This window comes from Leuciscus leuciscus (assembly GCF_965113295.1).
Source record: "Leuciscus leuciscus genome assembly, chromosome: 24".
NCBI classification, from domain to species: domain Eukaryota; kingdom Metazoa; phylum Chordata; class Actinopteri; order Cypriniformes; family Leuciscidae; genus Leuciscus; species Leuciscus leuciscus.
The window spans coordinates 2,376,354-2,390,987 of record NC_138723.1 but is presented as its reverse complement, the minus strand read 5'-3'; positions in this window follow the sequence as shown (position 1 = coordinate 2,390,987).

Sequence of the window (14,634 nt, the reverse complement as noted above, 5' to 3'; positions counted from 1 at the left end):
CTGCTTTGCAAGTTTATCAGTCCCTGTCCACCTTCTTCTTTAGACAAAAATAAAATGCTCTTTGTAATCCAATGTAGCCTAATTTATCCCAGAAAAGGTCCACTAATAAGGCTTGAATTTCAGTCAACATTTTCACAGGTGGATCTATACATGCCGACTTATGCCAGAGAGAAGATGCAATTAAATAATTGATAATTAAAGTACGCCCTTTATAGGACATGTTTGGGGCCAGCCATTTCCATTTGGCTAATCGACCTTTAATTTTTTCAACAATCCCTTCCCAATTTTTCTGTACAGTGTCCTCATCTCCTAAAAAGACCCCCAAGTATTTTAAACCTCCTTTACTCCAAAATAAGCCATCAGGAATGTTTAGTTCCTCTCCAGTCCACTTTCCACATATTAAAGCTTCACTTTTGTTTCAAATTATTTTAGCAGAAGATAAAGCTCTAAAATCTTCAAGTAATTTCTTTAAAATCTCTATATCTTTTTGACTATTGACTATTACAATCACATCATCAGCATAAGTGGATAAATGAACGTTACAGTTAAAACCAGGTATATTTAAACCAGTCAAATTTGCTCTTATCTGCTGCAATAATGGTTCTATGGCTAATGAATAAAGCATTCCTGATAGCGAACATCCTTGCCTGACACCTCTACCAACCTTGAAAGGAGTGCATAAGCCACCGTTTACTTCCAGCACACTCTCAACATCAGTATACAGCATCTTAACCATTTCCACATAATCTTGGCAGAAACCAAAAGCTGCTAAGGTTTTCCATAGGTAATTGTGTTCAACTCGATGAAACGCTTTCTCTTGATCCAGAGAAAGCAACGCACAATCTAAATTAAACAACTTGGAGACCTCTAGAATATCCCGCACTAAAGATATATTATCAAAAATGGACCTACCAGGTATGCATTAGCTCTGGTCCGGATGAACAACTTGCTCCATTACCTCTGCCATTCTATTTGCCAAACTTTTTGAGAGCAGTTTGTAATCTGTGCAAAGCAGCGACTTAATCTCCGAGTGTAAGAATTGCTCTACGGCCTTCCCGGACTCCCTGCCCTGAAGGGCCTTGTACAACTCCTCTAGGCTCATGGCCTTACGGAGTTTTGTATTGGCATCCTCAGACACCTGTGCCAAGTTTTCAAAAAAGACATTGTCAGTGTCAGGCTCTGCAACACATTCACAGCTGTACAGCTTTTCATAAAAACAAACTGCTCTCTTTCTAATATCAATTGGGTCAGATAACATACCAGATTCGGAGCGCAGCGCGGGAATTCATCTTTTCTGTCCATTCTTTTTTTCCAAATTAAAGAAAAATTTTGTTGGAGCATCCATTTGGTCAATATTCTGAAAGCGGGACCGAACCAGAGCTCCTTGCACCTTAACCGCTAAAAGATCACCAAGTTGAGTTTTTTACATTGTAAGAGCTTCCAAAACATCCTCCCCCCCAGTTGATTCAGCTAACTCCTGTAATTTTACTATTGATGTCTCCAAGTTCTTCATAGATTTAGATAACTGTACAGTAATATTTTGAGTATGCTGTTGACAAAATTGTTTCATTTGAACTTTATCAAAATCCCACCACTGCCTCAATGACTGGAATGTATTCTTTGTAGCTCTCAACGTTTCCCAAAAATATTTGAAATTTTCCTTAATTTTTATCATTTAGCAAAGAACTGTTAAAATGCCAATAAGCACTCTTTGGTCTAATGGAGTTCAAAATAAAAGAACAACACACAAAGATCATTTTTCTATGATCAGAAAAACTCACAGGGACAATAAAACATTTGCTAAAAATGCCACATTGATGTTTAAAACCATAAAATCTATCCAGCCTAGCAAAAGAAAAAAACATTGTCACGGGTATGAGACCAAGTATATTTTCTTAGATTACCATTAACATGTCTCCATATATCGCACAACTCATTCGTTTTAATTACTTGAATAAGTCTCTTCCGAGAATCATGGGGCTCTATGTGTAACGTTGGGGTTGAATGATAGGAGGAAGCAGGATCTACATGCAGCAAACTTTATTAAATAAATCCAAAACTAGACAAACTTAGACTCGGGAAACAGGACACAGGACCCAAACAGCCAACATACAATAACAAGAACTCACAAAGACTGAGACTAGACACAGGGCTTAAATACATGGGCAAACAATCTAAACAAGATGAGGAGGGGAGCAGACGGGAGGAGCAGACGACCCCTCAGGCGGCCAGGGAGGAGCAGACGACCCCTCAGGCGGCCAGGGAGGAGCAGACGACCCCTCAGGCGGCCAGGGAGGAGCAGACGACCCCTCAGGCGGCCAGGGAGGAGCAGACGACCCCTCAGGCGGCCAGGGAGGAGCAGACGACCCCTCAGGCGGCCAGGGAGGAGCAGACGACCCCTCAGGCGGCCAGGGAGGAGCAGACGACCCCTCAGGCGGCCAGGGAGGAGCAGACGACCCCTCAGGCGGCCAGGGAGGAGGAGACACTGGCTTGGCAGACGTGACTTGAACTGACTCTGGAACGGCAGACGTGACTTGAACAGTCTCTGGATCGGCAGACGTGACGTGAACAGTCTCTGGATCGGCAGACGTGACGTGAACAGTCTCTGGATCAACAGATTTGACGTGAACAGTCTCTGGATCAACAGATTTGACGTGAACAGTCTCTGGATCGGCAGACGTGACGTGAACAGTCTCTGGATCGGCAGACGTGACGTGAACAGTCTCTGGATCGGCAGACGTGACGTGAACAGTCTCTGGATCGGCGGGACCGACGCGAAGAGACTCAGGCTTTGCAGGCATGACGCGAAGAGACTCAGGCTTTGCAGGCATGACGCGAAGAGACTCAGGCTTTGCAGGCATGACGCGAAGAGACTCAGGCTTTGCAGGCATGACGCGAAGAGACCCAGGCTTTGCAGGCATGACGCGAAGAGACCCAGGCTCTGCAGGCATGACGCGAAGAGACCCAGGCTCTGCAGGCATGACGCGAAGAGACTCAGGCTTTGCAGGCATGACGCAAAGAGACTCAGGCTTTGCAGGCATGACGCGAAGAGACTCAGGCTCAGGAACATGAAGAAGCTCAGGAAGCGTGAAGGCGGCCATCCTGGGAACCAGAATTAGGTGTGGCCGCCTTCTTGGCTGGAGACTCTCCAAAGCTGCTGCTAGATCCATTTTGTGGGTGAGTTCTTCTGTAACGTTGGGGTTGAATGATAGGAGGAAGCAGGATCTACAAGCAGCAAACTTTATTAAATAAATCCAAAACTAGACAAATTTTGACTCGGGAAACAGGACACAGGACCCAAACAGCCAACATACAATAACAAGAACTCACAAAGACTGAGACTAGACACAGGGCTTAAATACATGGGCAAACAATCTAAACAAGATAACAAGGGGGCGTGGTTAATCAGAAACACCTGGGGAGACTAATCAACATAACGGGGAACTGCTAAACACGTGACAAGACAGAGGAACACAGACATGAATCATTACACTATGTGATTCCTATCAATAGTTTGTTCAGTACAATTAAAATCTCCTCCCAGAAACAATAACTCTTCACTGTCACAATTTTGCAAGGTTAAATTAAGAGTATTTAAAAACAACATTCTTTCAACTCCTGAGGTTGGGACATAAACACAAATACAAACAAAAACATGATTTTCAAATAAAGCTCTAACCTTTAAAAGTCTACCTTTTATAATCTCTTCAACCTCATACGAAATTGGTTTGAAATTGGTATTTTTTTTAGAAAATAAAACGGCAACTCCTCCACTGCTAGCAGTGTTGTGACTTAAAATAGAGATGCCATCCCATTCTCTTTCCCATTTTTTTCGGTTTAGACATTTCATATAACATTACTCTTTTTTTTCACATCTCTTGCGCCATTTACATTGACTGAAGCAACACTAACTTCACCCATAGAGAATAAATAAGAAAACAGCAAAAACAAACCACTGATTATCATTAAATTAGCTTTTTCCACCCCCATCATTGTTTATTTCAGTATTGAGTTTTCTCACTTGCTAAATTTCTTTGTTGGTAAAAAAAAACCTTCAGCCATCAGACACCTTGTCTTTTCAATAAACTGTTTAAGGTCAGGAAAATATTCGTTCACTCGTACCCCTCTTCTATTTTTCGTTGCTTTTAGAAACAATTTTATATCTTCCACTTCATAATTGCGACTCACGCATTCACTCTGTGAAAGAGAAAGACTACAGTCTGATTCACTGCCACTCTCTGTGTCTGCCTGGTCTTCACATTCACCTACATCTGTTCTCTTTGCAGGTCTCAAGTCACAAGTATTATCACTTTTCCTTCGTTTTAACGGTACCTTAAACAGTGTATGTTCTGCCTCTATGTCAATGCCATCATTCTCGCGTATTTGCTCAATCGAAGGCTGTTTTTCTCCCTCGCACTGTGGGATCTCAGACACCTTAATGTCGTTACTCTCCGAACAAGTGACTATTCGATTTGTCAAGTTGAGTCCGTCATCTAAAGACCCAGTCGACTCCGCATCTTCTACTGTTTTGTTCAACGACCCTTTCGTTATAGTAGTCTCAGAATTAACCTGATTTATCCCTTGCAGCTCTGTTGCGATCGCCTCGGGTTCAGCTCGTTCTGCCGTGATCGCGTCTGGCTCTGCACTGCCAGTTTCAATGGGTTGATTTGTCGCGGGTGACGGGACAGTTACATCATTTATATTTTGCTCTGTTACTAATGTTTCTCTTTTATCAGGGCAATCACGAATCAAATGTCCCACTTTACTGCAACCAAAACATTTCATTTTCCCTGTTGTTGTTGCTAACCCGCCATCATCCCGTTTAAATATTTTCCCGTATTTCTCCTGTATTTTTTATCTTTCTATAAAAAATATTTAAAAAATCCCACTGGGCGCACACCAGTTAAGCAGAAATCCCGCCCTGCAGCTAATTTCATTGGTTAAGGTTACAATGACGGGTAGGTTTAGGGATCCGTGTTTGGTGTAGGCTTCGCTGAACTAGTTTTGGGGGGATAAAAAAAATCGCGCGAAGAAGAACAGCAGCATCCTGAGGATGGACGAACTATGTCACACAGAGCTGCCAACTCTCACGCATTCACCGTGAGACACAGGCAATTGACACTTTTCACACGCTCTCACGCCACACATCCATTTTCTCACGCACAGAAAAATCGCGAAGCAAAGAGGACACGGAGACCGACAGACTAGACAGAGCAGGTTACTTTATGATATAAAAAAATCTCAGCTCTCAGATTCTGTCAATTTTATTATGAAATTCAAACAATAAATATCGTTTTCCCAGCTAACACAAATACGTGACTGTTACGTAACTACAACGTAATCTGGTGACCAAACTTTCGTCGCGGCGACGTAACCAGTTACGTCGTGGCAACCGGAAAAGTCAAATTCCTGGATTCGTTGCCACGATGTAACTTTGTAACGTTGCCAGTAAGTAACTGGGACGTCGTGGCAACGTCGTGGATCAACAGTCGTGTGTTGGTAACCAGTTGGTCATTCTAGTTAAGTTGGCTTGAGAAAGCCAACTTACTGAAATCCTATTTAAACGTATTAATCTTCTTCTTCTTCTTCTTCTTCTTATTCTTCTGACCCAAAAATTTTCAACTCTAACTCCTCCTAGACCGTTCAAGCTACATACTCCAAACTCGGGTCAGAACTTCATACTGTTCTGACTTGGTGTGCTATATCTTTTCAGACTGGTTTGAGTTATGGTTTTCTTAAAAATTAATATTAAAAATCATAAAAATCCCATAGACTTTCATTGACCAAAAGTCCATGTCTGTTTGAACTATGTTTAATGTAAACTGCTAGAAGCCATTGATACTCAATTAAGCTTTAAGCTATTTCTGTCTAACTAATAACTTATCTATCTATCTATCTATCTATCTTCAAACCTTTTCTATCTATCTATCTATCTATCTTCAAACCTTTTCTATCTATCTATCTATCTATCTATCTATCTATCTATCTACAAACCTTATCTATCTATCTATCTATCTATCTATCTATCTATCTATCTATCTATCTACAAACCTTATCTATCTATCTATCTATCTATCTATCTATCTATCTACAAACCTTATCTATCTATCTATCTATCTATCTATCTATCTATCTATCTACAAACCTTATCTATCTATCTATCTATCTATCTACAAACCTTATCTATCTATCTATCTATCTATCTTCAAACCTTTTCTATCTATCTATCTATCTATCTATCTATCTATCTATCTATCTTCAAACCTTATCTATCTATCTATCTATCTATCTTCAAACCTTATCTATCCATCTATCTATCTATCTATCTATCTATCTATCTATCTATCTATCTATCTATCTTCAAACCTTATCCATCTATCTATCTATCTATCTATCTATCTATCTATCTATCTATCTATCTATCTATCTATCTATCTTCAAACCTTATCCATCTATCTATCTATCTATCTATCTATCTATCTATCTATCTATCTATCTATCTTCAAACCATATCTATCTATCTATCTATCTATCTTCAAACGTTTTCTATCTATCTATCTATCTATCTATCTATCTAACTATCTAACTTATCAATCTGTCTTTCTTTCTAACTAATCTATCTATCTTTCTAACTAACTTATCGATCTATCTTTCTTTCTTTCTTTCTTACTAATCTATCTATCTTTCTAACTAACTTATCTATCTTTCTTTCTTTCTAACTAATCTATCTTTCTAACTAACCTATCTTTCTTTCTTTCTTTCTTTCTTTCTTACTAATCTTTCTATCTTTCTAACTAACTTATCTATCTTTCTTTCATTCTAACTAATCTATCTTTCTAACTAACTTATATTTCTTTCTAACTAATCTATATATCTTTCTAACTAACTTATCTATCTTTTTTCTTTCTTTCTTACTAATCTATCTATCTTTCTAACTAACATATCTATTTTTCTTTCTTACTAATCTATCTATCTTTCTAACTAACTTATCTATCTTTCTTTCTTACTAATCCATCTTTCTTTCTTTTTAACTAATCTTTCTATCTTTCTAACTAATCTATCTTTCTAACTAACGTATCTTTCTTTCTTAACTAATCTATCTTTTTAACTAACGTATCTATCTTTCTTACTAATCTATCTATCTTTCTAACTAACTTATCTATCTTTCTTTCTAACTAATATATCTATCTTTCTAACTAAGTAATCTCTTTCTTTCGTTCTTTCTTTCTTTCTAACTAATCTATCTATCTTTCTAACTAACTTATCTATCTTTCTTTCTAACTAATCTGTCTATCTTTCTAACTAACTAAGTAATCTATCTTTCTTTATTTCTTACTAATCTATCTATCTTTCAAACTAATCTATCTCTTTCTTTCTAACTAATCAGTCTTTCCCTCTTTCTTTCTTTCTTTCTTTCTTTCTTTCTTTCTAACTAATCTTTCTTTCTAACTAATCTTTCTTTCTTTCTAACTAATCCTTCTTTCTTTCTTTCTAACTAATCTTTCTTTCTTTCTTTCTTTCTTTCTAACTAATCTTTCTTTCTAACTAATACTTTCTAACGAATCAATTTAACTAATCTATCTATCTTTTTAACTAACTTATCTATCTTTCTTTCTTACTAATCTATCTTTCTAACTAACTTATCTATCTTTGTTTCTTACTAATCTATCTATCTTTCTAACTAATTTATCTATCTTTATTTATTTCTTACTAATCTATCTATCTTTCTAACTAACTAAATAATCTATCTTTCTTTCTTTCTTTCTTTCTTTCTAACTAACTTATCGATCTTTCTTCCTTTCTAACTAATATATCTATCTTTCTAACTAACTTATCTATCTTTCTTTCTTTCTAACTAATCTATCTATCTTTCTAACTAACTAATCTATCTTTCTTTATTTCTAACTAATCTATCTATCTTTCTAACTAATCTATCTCTCTTTCTTTCTAACTAATCAATCTTTCTCTCTTACTTACTTTCTTTCTTTCTTTCTTTCTTTCTAACTATTCTTTCTTTCTAACTAATTAATCTTTTTTCTTTCTTTCTTTCTTTCTTTCTTTCTTTCTTTCTTTCTAACTAATTAATCTTTTTTCTTTCTTTCTTTCTTTCTTTCTTTCTTTCTTTCTTTCTTTCTTTCTTTCTTTCTAACTAATCTTCTTTCTTTCTCTCTTTCTTTCTTTCTAACTAATCTTCTTTCTTTCTTTCTTTCTTTCTTTCTAACTAATCTTTTCTTTCTTTCTTTTTCTTTCTTTCTTTCTTTCTTTCTTTCTTTCTAACTAATTAATCTTTGTTCTTTCTTTCTTTCTTTCTTTCTTTCTTTCTTTCTTTCTTTCTCTTTCTTTCTTTGTTTCTAACTAATTCATCTTTTTTCTTTCTTTCTTTCTTTCTTTCTTTCTTTCTTTCTTTCTTTCTTTCTTTCTAACTAATCTTTTCTTTCTTTCTTTCTTTCTTTCTAACTAATTAATCTTTGTTCTTTCTTTCTTTCTTTCTTTCTTTCTTTCTTTCTTTCTAACTAATTAATCTTTTTTCTTTCTTTCTTTCTTTCTTTCTTTCTTTCTAACTAATCTTTCTTTTTTCTTTTTCTTTCTTTCAAACTAATCTTTCTTTTTTCTTTTTCTTTCTTTCTAACTAATCTTTCTTTTCTTTCTTTCTTTCTTTCTTTCTTTCTTTCTTTCTTTCTAACTAATCTTTCTTTCTTTCTAACTAATCTTTCTTTCTTTCTAACTAATCCTTTCTTTCTTTCTTTCTAACTAATCTTTCTTTCTTTCTTTCTTTCTTTCTTTCTTTCTTTCTTTCTAACTAATCTTTCTTTCTAACTAATACTTTCTAACGAATCAATTTAACTAATCTATCTATCTTTTTAACTAACTTATCTATCTTTGTTTCTTACTAATCTATCTATCTTTCTAACTAACTTATCTATCTTTGTTTCTTACTAATCTATCTATCTTTCTAACTAATTTATCTATCTTTACTTATTTCTTACTAATCTATCTATCTTTCTAACTAACTAAATAATCTATCTTTCTTTCTTTCTTTCTTTCTAACTAACTTATCGATCTTTCTTCCTTTCTAACTAATATATCTATCTTTCTAACTAACTTATCTATCTTTCTTTCTTTCTAACTAATCTATCTATCTTTCTAACTAACTAATCTATCTTTCTTTATTTCTAACTAATCTATCTATCTTTCTAACTAATCTATCTCTCTTTCTTTCTAACTAATCAATCTTTCTCTCTTACTTTCTTTTTTTTCTTTCTTTCTTTCTTTCTTTCTTTCTAACTATTCTTTCTTTCTAACTAATTAATCTTTTTTCTTTCTTTCTTTCTTTCTTTCTTTCTTTCTAACTAATTAATCTTTTTTTCTTTCTTTCTTTCTTTCTTTCTAACTAATCTTCTTTCTTTCTCTCTTTCTTTCTTTCTAACTAATCTTCTTTCTTTCTTTCTTTCTTTCTTTCTAACTAATCTTTTCTTTCTTTCTTTCTTTCTTTCTCTTTCTAACTAATTAATCTTTGTTCTTTCTTTCTTTCTTTCTTTCTTTCTTTCTTTCTTTCTTTCTTTCTTTCTTTCTTTCTTTCTAGCCCATATTTCTTTCTTTTTAACTAGTCTTTCTTTCTACCAAGCCCATATTTCCTTCCTTCCTTCCTTCCAACTAATCAGTCTTTCTTTCTTTCTTTTTTTTCTTTTTTTCTTTCTTACTTTCTTTTTTCTTTCTTTTTTCTTTCTTTCTTTCTTTCTTCCTTTCTTCTTTCTTTCTTTCTTTCTTTCTTTCAACTAATCCACCTTTCTTTCTTTCTTTCTTTCTTTCTTTCTAACTAATCCACCTTTCTTTCTTTCTTTCTCTCTTTCTAACTAATCCACCATCCTTTCTTTTTTCTTTCTTTCTTTCTTTCTTTCTTTCTTTCTTTCTTTCTTTCTTTCTTTCTTTCTTTCTTTCTTACTAATCTTCTTACTAAACTAGCCCATATTTCTTTCTTTCTTTTTAACTAGTCTTTCTTTCTACCAAGCCCATATTTCTTTCTTTCCTTCCTTCCTTCCTTCCTTCCTTCCTTCCTTCCTTCCTTCCTTCCAACTAATCAGTCTTTCTTTCTTTTTTCTTTCTAACTAATCCACCATTCTTTCTTTCTTTCTTTCTTTCTTTCTTTCTTTCTTTCTTTCTTTCTTTCTTTCTTTCTTTCTAACTAGCCCATATTTCTTTCTTTTTAACTAGTCTTTCTTTCTACCAAGCCCATATTTCCTTCCTTCCTTCCTTCCTTCCTTCCTTCCTTCCTTCCTTCCAACTAATCAGTCTGTCTTTCTTTCTTTCTTTTTTTCTTTCTTTCTTTCTTTCTTTCTTTTTTCTTTTTTTTCTTTCTTTTTTCTTTCTTTCTTTCTTTCTTTTTTTCTTTCTTTTTTCTTTCTTTCTTTCTTTCTTTCTTTCTTTCTTTCAACTAATCCACCTTTTTTCTTTCTTTCTTTCTTTCTTTCTTTCTTTTTTTCTTTCTTTTTTTCTTTCTTTCTTTCTTTCTTTCTTTCTTTCATTCTTTCAACTAATCCACCTTTCTTTTTTCTTTCTTTCTTTCTTTCTTTCTTTCTTTCTTTCTTTCTTTCTTTCTTTCTTTCTTGCTTTCTTTCTTTCTTTCTAATCCACAATTCTTTCTTTCGTTCATTCTTTCTAATCCACAATTCTATATTTCTTTCTTTCTTTCTTTCTTTCTTTCTTTCTTTCTTTCTTTCTTTCTAACTAATCTTTCTTTCTTTCTAACTATTCCACCATTCTTTCTTTCTTCCTTTCAACTAATCAGTCTTTCTTTCTTTCTTTCTTTTTCTTTCTAATCCACAATTCTTTCTTTCTTTCTTTCTTTCTTTCTCTTTATAAGCCACAAATCTTTCTTTCTTTCTAATCCACAATTCTTTCTTTCTTTCTTTCTTTCTTTCTTTCTTTCTTTCTTTCTTTCTTTCTTTCTTTCTTTCTAACTAGCCCATATTTCTTTCTTTTTAACTAGTCTTTCTTTCTACCAAGCCCATATTTCCTTCCTTCCTTCCTTCCAACTAATCAGTCTTTCTTTCTTTCTTTTTTTTCTTTTTTTCTTTCTTACTTTCTTTTTTCTTTCTTTTTTCTTTCTTTCTTTCTTTCTTCCTTTCTTCTTTCTTTCTTTCTTTCTTTCTTTCTTTCAACTAATCCACCTTTCTTTCTTTCTTTCTTTCTTTCTTTCTTTCTTTCTTTCTTTCTAACTAATCCACCTTTCTTTCTTTCTTTCTCTCTTTCTAACTAATCCACCATCCTTTCTTTTTTCTTTCTTTCTTTCTTTCTTTCTTTCTTTCTTTCTTTCTTTCTTTCTTTCTTACTAATCTTCTTACTAAACTAGCCCATATTTCTTTCTTTCTTTTTAACTAGTCTTTCTTTCTACCAAGCCCATATTTCTTTCTTTCTTTCCTTCCTTCCTTCCTTCCTTCCTTCCTTCCTTCCAACTAATCAGTCTTTCTTTCTTTTTTCTTTCTAACTAATCCACCATTCTTTCTTTCTTTCTTTCTTTCTTTCTTTCTTTCTTTCTTTCTTTCTTTCTAACTAGCCCATATTTCTTTCTTTTTAACTAGTCTTTCTTTCTACCAAGCCCATATTTCCTTCCTTCCTTCCTTCCTTCCTTCCTTCCTTCCTTCCTTCCTTCCAACTAATCAGTCTGTCTTTCTTTCTTTCTTTTTTTCTTTCTTTCTTTCTTTCTTTCTTTCTTTTTTCTTTTTTTTTCTTTCTTTTTTCTTTCTTTCTTTCTTTCTTTTTTTCTTTCTTTTTTCTTTCTTTCTTTCTTTCTTTCTTTCTTTCTTTCTTTCTTTCTTTCAACTAATCCACCTTTCTTTTTTCTTTCTTTCTTTCTTTCTTTCTTTCTTTCTTTCTTTCTTTTTTTCTTTCTTTTTTCTTTCTTTTTTCTTTCTTTCTTTCTTTCTTTCTTTCTTTCTTTCTTTCTTTCTTTCATTCTTTCTTTCAACTAATCCACCTTTCTTTTTTCTTTCTTTCTTTCTTTCTTTCTTTCTTTCTTTCTTGCTTTCTTTCTTTCTTTCTAATCCACAATTCTTTCTTTCGTTCATTCTTTCTAATCCACAATTCTATATTTCTTTCTTTCTTTCTTTCTTTCTTTCTTTCTTTCTTTCTTTCTAACTAATCTTTCTTTCTTTCTAACTATTCCACCATTCTTTCTTTCTTCCTTTCAACTAATCAGTCTTTCTTTCTTTCTTTTTCTTTCTAATCCACAATTCTTTCTTTCTTTCTTTCTTTCTTTCTCTTTATAAGCCACAAATCTTTCTTTCTTTCTAATCCACAATTCTTTCTTTCTTTCTTTCTTTCTTTCTAACTAATCTTTCTTTCTGCCTTCCACAAGCAACAATTTCTGATATAAACAGGGAACTTCAGAACATTCTGATGAAACATAAGACTGCAAATCGACTCATAATTCATGTGGGGAAGAATGATATTCATAAAGAGCAGTCAGAACTCCTTAAGAAGGATTTCAATGAACTTTTTGAAACACTTAAAAGACTGAAAGTTCAAACATTCATCAGTGGACCACTCCCAGCAAGAGGAACAAACAGGTTTTCACGGCTGCTTGGGATTAATACATGGCTGCAAAAAACCTGCAATATAAAAGGAGTAAACTTCATTGACAACTTCAATCTTTTCTGGAGTCAGAGACAACTATTTCATCGGGATGGCCATCACCCAAACAAACTTGGTTCAAGAGTGTTAAAGGACAATATCGACTTCTCCCTCAATCATCCTTCTGCAGTGTGTGTCAATCTGAACGACACACACACACCTGGAAACAGTATGAATGAACACGGGACTTCACTTCAGCAACAAGATGGACATGCGGTTGACATATCACACAAGGACAATGATAACACCACTGAGCCACAACAACCTCTGCTCACGGACACAATCTCAGCTGAGCCATGCCCACAGAGCTCACCACAGACAGACATATTAGAACTGCTCCAAGATTCAGCACCCAAGGACGACTTCCTGGAAAACAGCCAGGGAAGCCAGGACAGCATATCACAGCCTCCTATAACACCTGAGCAACAGCCCCTTTCACCAGATACTTTCTCACTCTCGCCAGCGACTCCACTCCTGTGCTTCTCACAGAAAATGGAACAACTAGTGCATGCTGGAACCAGACTATCCCACTCTTTTGCTGCAAGCCCCCAGATACCAACCAAAAATCGTCAGGCACCTCAAACACCGAAGCCTGCGCGCCGAGCTCGCCCGCCCCCTCCTCCTGTGAGAGCTCTTCGGCCTCTTCGGCCAAAACGCCAGGGCCCACACCCTCCTCCATCTGCTCGAGGTGAACCAAAAACAACTGATACCAGCTCTCAGTGATGTGTTTTGGGTTCCTGTTATGATAACAGTAACTTTCTCAAATGTTTACAGAACAAGCGGGAACCCAGTGTGCCTGTATCTTTCTCTATTGCTGTTCTATTACAAGATAGAAAGTCTAAGGCCTTCAATAGCCGTACAGCAAACCCAACTAATCTGGTGCCTATTACATGTCAAACTAAGATTGCTGTGGGGACAAAAAGTAAGACTGTTAAGTTAGCACTTTTAAACATTCGCTCACTTAAAAATAAATCACTTCTAGTCAACGACTTAATAACCACAAACAACCTGGACTTTATGTTTCTAAATGAAACCTGGCTAGAAGACAACTGCAGTGCAACAATCCTCAATGAAACAGCCCCTCCTAACTTTACTTTTATGAGTGTCTGCAGAGCTGTTAAGAGAGGTGGGGGTCTAGCTGCTCTTTTTAAAGATATCATCAATGTAAGCAAATATCATTTGGGAATTACCCGTCTTTCGAATATCTGGGTACTGTGTTAAAAGGTGCTCCTCGCATTTTACTTATCATTATTTACAGGCCTCCAAAATATTCTCCAGCCTTTGCTGAGGACTTTACAGAACTGTTATCAACAATTACCTCAGAGTTTGACTGTTTTGGCATTGCTGGAGATTTTAACATTCACATAGATAATGCAGAAAACAATATGGCCAAAGAAATCAAAACTGTTTTAAAAACTTTTGATCTGACTCAGCATGTACATGGACCCACACACAATCATGGACACACTCTAGATTTACTTATCAGTAAGGGTCTAAACATTTCATGGATTTTTATTAAGGATGTAGCACTGTCTGATCATTTCTGTATTTTCTTTGATATATTGATCTCTCCTGCCACTGAAGCTAGATCTGTGTCTGTCAAGAAGAGATGCTTAAATGAGAACACTAGTGTACTATTTATGAAGGCTATATCCTTAACACCAAGCATATCTGCTGACTCTGTTGATTTTCTCCTTGATTCTTTTAACTCAAAAGTTAAAAACATAATTGATGATATTGCTCCTGTTAAAGTCAGGAAGAAGAGTGGCAGACAAAAAGCACCTTGGAGAAACTCAACAGCAGTGCAACATATGAAAAGACAATGCAGAAAAGCAGAGCGCATGTGGCGGAAGACAAAACTTGTAGTCCATTATAACATCTACAAAGACAGCCTGCATGCTTTCAATATGGAACTAGGCAAAGCTAGACAGACTTTCTTCTCAAATATTATAAACAGCAATTTAAACAACACACGCACTCTTTTTGCTACTGTAGAGAGACTGA